A 7162-nucleotide genomic window follows, 5' to 3' on the forward strand; every position below is an offset into this window, starting at 1 on the left:
AAATTGGCACTTTAACATCTAGCATACAACTTTTACATTTTACACGATTAGGTCCTTTTTTTCAAATTAAGCACACAAACAGTTAAATTTTCACACGAGATTTTCACACATGTCAATTCACTTATAATAGGCACGAAAAACAATATAAAAATATTTTTCTAACTCAGATTTGTGGTCCCAAAACCACTATTCTGACTAAGGTCAAAACCGGACTGTTACAATTCTCCTCCACTTAGGGATTTTCGTCTTCAAAAATCTTACCGTTAAACAGATTTGGATATTGCTGTTTCATAGCATCTTCAGGCTCCCACGTTGCTTCTTCAATACCGTGTCGATGCCACATCGCTTTAACTAACGGAATCTTCTTATTATGTAACTCTTTAACCTCTCGAGCTAAGATTAGAATCATTTTTTCTTCGTAGGTCATATCAGACCAAATTTCAATCTCAGATGAAGGAATTACATGCGAAGGATCAGATCTATACCGTCGAAGCATCGATACATGAAATACATTATGAATCTTTTCTAGTTCTGGTGGCAACAACAATCTATATGCAATCAGCCTAATACTCACAATAATTTCATACGGCCTGATAACTCTTGGACTCAATTTTCCTTTTCTACCAAATTGAAGCACTTTCTTCCACGGAGACACTTTCAAAAATACTTTTTCACTGATATCAAACTCAATATCTTTTCTTTTCAAATCTGTATATGATTTCTGACGATCAGAAGCTGCTTTCAAACTATCTCGGATCACTTTCACTCTCTGTTCAGTTTCCTTTATCAAATCAACCCCATGAATCTTATTTTCGCTGAGCTCTGTCCAATACAAAGGTGTACAACATTTACGACAGTATAAAGCTTCGTATGGTGCCATTTTGATGCTCGACTGGAAACTGTTATTATAAGCGAATTCAATCAAAGGTAAATATTGTTCCCACGTACCTTCAAACTCAAGAATGCAACATCTCAACATATCCTCGAGTATCTGAATAATCCGTTCAGATTGACCATCTGTTTACGGATGATAAACAGTGCTAAAATGTAATTTAGTACCCAGAGCATCTTGCAATTTCTTCCAAAATCTCGATATGAATCTCGGATCTCGATCTGATACTATAGACAATGTAACACTATGCAATCTCACTATATCAGAAATGTATAATTTAGCTAATCTATCAAATGAATAATCAGATCGAATCGGAAGAAAATGAGCTGATTTTTTCAAACGATCAACTACAACCCAAATGGCATCTTTCTTCCTTGGAGATAGAGGTAAACCCGACACAAAGTCCATGGTCACTCGATCACATTTCCACTCCAGAATCATAATCGGTTGTAGTAACCCAGACGACACTTGATGTTCAGCTTTAACTTGCTGCCATGTCAAACATTTAGAAACAAATTCAGAGATATTTCTTTTCATTTCGGACCACCAATAATGTTGTTTCAAGTCATTGTACATTTTAGTACTGCCTGGATGCACAGATAACCAACTACTGTGAGCTTCACTCAGAATCATTTGAATTAACTCGGGATTTCTCGGAATGCAAATCCTATCTCGAAATCTTAAACAATTTTCTTTATCAACTCTAAATTCTGAATCAGTCTCTACATTACATTGAGGTCGTTTAGCTAAAATCTCATCATCAATTTTCTAAGCTTCAATAATCTGTTGTAAAAACAAAGGTCTTGCTTTCAATTCAGCTAAAACTGAACCATCATCAGACAGAACTAAATGAGCATTCTTCGCACACAAAGCAAATAACGATTTTCGACTTAAAGCATCTGCAACAACATTTGCTTTTCCCAGGTGATAATTAATCACAAGTTCGTAGTCTTTTAACAATTCTAACCATCTTCTCTGTCGCAAATTCAAATCTTTCTGAGTCATCAAATACTTTAAACTCTTATGATCAGAAAACACATGACATTTCTCCCCAAACAAATAGTGACGCCAAATCTTCAAAGCAAATACAATAGCAGCTAACTCGAGGTCGTGAGTTGGATAGTTCTTTTCATGCGGCTTTAGTTGTCTCGATGCATAAGCTATAACTTTCCTTTCTTGCATTAAAACACATCCCAAACCAATCAACGAAGCATCACTATAAATTACAAATTCTTTACCCGATTCAGGTTGTACCAATACCGGAGCTTCAGTCAACACGGCTTTCAACTGATCAAAGCTATTTTGACATTTTTTAGACCACTCAAACTTCACATCTTTCTAGAGCAATTTTGTCAACGAAGTCGCAATCATTAAGAAACCTTTTACAAATCTTCTATAGTATCCAACAAGTCCCAGAAAACTACGGACTTCTGAAACATTTCTCGGAGGTTTCCAATCCAAAATAGTTTTTACTCGAATCAACTCAGATACCAGAGGTTGACACAATATGACCGAAGAAACCAACTTCTCGCAACCAGAATTCACATTTACTAAACTTTGCATACAACTGTTTTTCTCGCAGAGTCTGTAGCACTATTCTCAAATGCTCGGTGTGTTCAGATTCATCAGGTGAATAAATCAATATATCATTAATGAATACTATAATAAATTGATCTAAATACGGTCTGAAACTTTTATTCATCAAATCCATAACGATAGCAGGCGCATTAGTCAATCCGAAAGGCATAACTAAAAATTCATAGTGGTCGTACCTCATTCTGAAAGCAATCTTCGGAATATCAGAATCTTTCACTCTCAGTTGATAGTATCCTGATCTCAAATCTATTTTCGAAAACACAGTAGCTCCTTTCAACTGACCAAACAAATCATCAATTCGGGGCAAAGGATACTTATTCTTGACAATCACTTTATTCAATTGACGATAATCTATACACATTCTCATCGTATTGTCTTTCTTTTTCACAAATAAAATCGGAGCACCCCAAGGTGAGTAACTCGATCTAGCAAATCCTCAATCGATCAATTCTTGCAACTGAGACTTTAATTCTTTTAACTCGTTCGGAGCCATTCTATACAGAGTTATCGAAATCGGAGTAGTACCAGGTATCAATTCTATACCAAATTCTACCTCTCGAATTGGAGGTAATCCCGGAAGTTCTTCAGGAAACACATCAGGAAACTCACAGATAACAGGTACAGATTCAACTTTCTGTTATGATACATTTGACTCAATCACGTATGCAAAATAAGCTTCACAACCATTTCTAACAATACTAAATGCTTTCATAGAAGATATCACAGTAGGTAACTCATTCAAATCACTAGATTCAACTCTGACTATTTCATCATTCTTACATCTCAAATCAATAGTTTTCCATTTAAAATTCACCACAGCATTATGAAAAGTTAACCAATCCATTCCCAGAATAATATCAAACTCATCAAAAGGTAACAACATAAAATTAGCCAGAAAACAATTGTCTCGAAACATTAATGGACAATTCCTGTAGACTTTATCAACCAAGACACATCTGCCTATGGGTTTTGAAACTCTAATTACAAATTCAGTAGACTCTACAGACAAAGTCTTACTGTTCACTAAGTTCATACATATATACGAATGTATTGATCCAGGATCTATCAAAGCAATCACAGAAGTATCATAGAGGGTAAATGTACCCGTAATCACATCTGGCGATGAAGCTTTCTCACGAGCTCGAATAGCATATGCTCTAGCAGGTGCACGAGCCTCAGATCTAACAGCTGTGTTTTTCGTTCCTCTTTAACTACCACTTACATTTCCCGTATTTCTGGGAGGTCTACCATGAGAAACATTACCACTCTATCTCAGATTCTGAACATTATCTTTTTCAGCTAAATCTGGGCATTCGTTAATAAAATAGTTTCTCGAACCACAACTATAACAAGCTCGATTATTACTTTTCCCCCAGCATTCACCAAAGTGTCGTCTTCCATATTGCTCACATTCAAGCCTTTCATTATTTGTATTATCAACACTAGCAACAGATGTGGCTAAAGATTTGTAATTCAATTGCAATCTAACACGATCTCTGTTTGAATATCCCACACTAGACTTTGAATGACTGCTATCATCTCTAAACTTCTTGGATCCAGATTGAAATGATTTGCCCGATGATCTCTTTCGTACATCTCTAGCTTCAAACTCAGCCTTTCTTTTCTCTTTCCCAAGATCCTCCGCTTTACATGCTCGTTCAACAAGTACCACGAATTCTTTGATTTCCAGAATCCCAACTAACAAGCGAATATCTTCGTTCACGCTGTCTTTGAATCTCTTGCACATTATTGCTTCCGAAGATACACATTCACGGGCATACTGACTCAACCTTACAAATTCTCGCTCGTATTCTGTAACAGACTTACGGCCTTACTTAAGCTCAAGAAACTCTTTACGTTTCTGATCAATAAATCTCTAACTGATGTAGTTCTTTCAAAATTCAGCTTGGAAGAAATCCCATGTAACTCGTTCACTCGGAACCACTGATGTCAAAGTCTTCCACCAATGATACGCCGTGTTTCTCAAAAGTGAAACAGCGCATTTTATATATTCTTCAGGACTCAGGGATAATTCATCAAACACTCTTATTGTGTTCTCTAACCAAAACTCAGCCTTTTCCACATCATCACTTGTTGTAGCTTGAAATTCTTCAGCTCCAAATTTTCTAATCTTGTCAACTGGTGGCCTACTCAACTGTACTGAATTCACTCGTAGCGTATCCAAAGTTTGAGGAGGATTAACCGGGGGTGGAGGTTGTTGTACAGCCGAATTGGTTCTAATATATTGGGTGAACCAATTGTTCATCATCTGATAGAAGGCTTCCTTAGCCTCGCTATCACGGCTACTCATAGCCGGTCGGGAATCATCTTGCACCGTCCCTTGCGAGGGAGCAGGCGCATTGCTTTCAACATCGTCAGCTACAGCTCTATCGAGATCCATTTGCTATATAAAAGCACATTTCAATGTCAGGAGTCATCACACTATCACAAATTCAGATATCTGGCATGTATAGCTAGACTCACTGATAAACCGTAATTTATACATATTTTTACCCCATGTTTAACGCATTTTATGGATGATTTCTATTAGAATTGGTGAATTTGATGCTCCTAATGCTTTAATTTCATGTTTTATACTTATAAGAGCATAGGAGAGCAAAAGGAATGAGAAACGGGCCAAAAACGGAGAAAATGGGCCAAAGTACGAAATCAACACGGCCTGGACCTCCTCACACAGGTAGACTACACGGCCGTGTCAATTTGGCAGGCTCGAGCACGGCCTGAAGTAATCGCACACGGGCATGTCCCTGCCGAGCCCAAGTTGAGTCCAATTCGAAAAAGGCTAATTTTGAAGGCTCTTAGGCATTCCAAAGCCTATAAATACACCCTAGAGGAGGAAGAAAAGGGGACACACAGGGAGGAAAGAAAGAATTACTCGAAGGAAGCCGATTGATCCATTTCAGAAGTCGGATTCATCATCAAGACTGAAGATCTCCCCTCAATTTCCCTTCATGAGTTTTGGGTTTTCTTTATGTTTTGCATTCTTTATTATTCTGAGATGTTTTCTTATTTAGTTATGAACTAAAACCCCTAAATACCTAAGGGGAATGAAATCTAAGATGAATCTTGCTATTATTTTCTGAATTGTTTGATAAATATTTAACTTGTTCTTAATTATGTGTTCTTAATTCTTGTTTTGATATCCCAAGATACTGATTCAAGATAAGCTCTTATTCAGAAGAGGAATAGACCCTATCTAAGAGTACATTTGTCATAATTAAGCGGAGTTATTTGTACGCCTAGACATAGGGTGACAAGATTTTGCCGGATTAGGGTGAAACCTAATAAGGGAATCCACAGATCGAGTTAATGCAACCCTGGGGTGTTAATTAGAGAAAGGTCTCAATTATTCAATCTAGGGATTAGACGTTATTAGTCTTGAATAGGGATAATAACATAACTTAGGGATCTCTACGGAACAAGTTGAATGAATAAATCGTCCGATTCGGAGCCAGAATAACAAGTAAAGTATAGGTGGATTTTTCTTTAGGTATTGTCTTAATTCAATCAATTTTCCCAAAAGCAATTCCCCAATTCTATTATCTGTGAGTTCTTAGTTAGATAATTAGTTAGTCAAAACAAAACCTCTTTATTCTTAGGCTAGATAATAAAAAGACAGTCATTACTAATACTTTTAGTTCCTTTGGATTTGACAATCCGGTCTTGCTAAAACTATACTACTGTTCGATAGGTACACTTGCCTACATCGCGATAATAGTTAGTTTCAAGAATGATTAATTATAAATATTTAAAATCTATCACGAAATCACGCGACCTAGTTTTTGACGCCGTTTCCAGGGAACTAATATATTAGGAACGCTCAATTTTTACTACTTCGGCCATTTATTTTTCTTGCAATTTAATTTAATTTAATTATTATTATTTATTAATTTACTTTTTCTTTCTCTTGGAAGGTTTTTATAGTTTATACTAGAAGAAACCCGTCAAGACCACTACTTTTTTACGTAGAAATCGATCGCACAGTTCGCAGAAACCAAAGAGAAATAAGAAGAAACTTAAGATACACAAAGAACGAGCAAGAGAACGATACTCAACCCCCAACTGAAGAGATGGCTGTAACACCCCAAACTTGGCCCAGACATTATGACCGGATCCGACGTGCCACATCAAAAACGTTAAAAATATTTTTCCCATTCTAAGTTCAGAAAATCATACTTGATGTTCAAAGGATTAATTCATTAAGAGTTAAGGTGAATGGAAGCTGTGCACCAGGTAGGAAACCGGAAAAAAGGAGGTGAGTCCATCGGACTGCTTAAGTACCAAGCTCTTTCGGATCCAATCCTAGACATGCACACCGCCATTGCCACACTCTAACATCGCGTATATTTTTAGGTTACCATTGTAATTATGTCTATTTTAGAATAAAACGTATTCAAATTTGGAAAATATTATCGTAGCAGAAGCTTTGTTTGTAATCGTGTTACTTTGAAATCAGTTTATGTTTTTGGAAAACGAACCCTAGATCTAGTCCATTTTGATAGTTAATATAATTTAAGATCATCATAATAAGTTATAAATCAAAACCCAAATAAAAAAAAAATCATAAGCGGCCTTATTACATAACAAAACCCAAATCATCAAAGTAAAGAAAATTGAAGTCCAAATCACCAAAAGAAATCCATATTGCAGAAC

Source organism: Gossypium arboreum, chromosome 1 (genome assembly GCF_025698485.1).
Source record: "Gossypium arboreum isolate Shixiya-1 chromosome 1, ASM2569848v2, whole genome shotgun sequence".
Classification (NCBI taxonomy): domain Eukaryota; kingdom Viridiplantae; phylum Streptophyta; class Magnoliopsida; order Malvales; family Malvaceae; genus Gossypium; species Gossypium arboreum.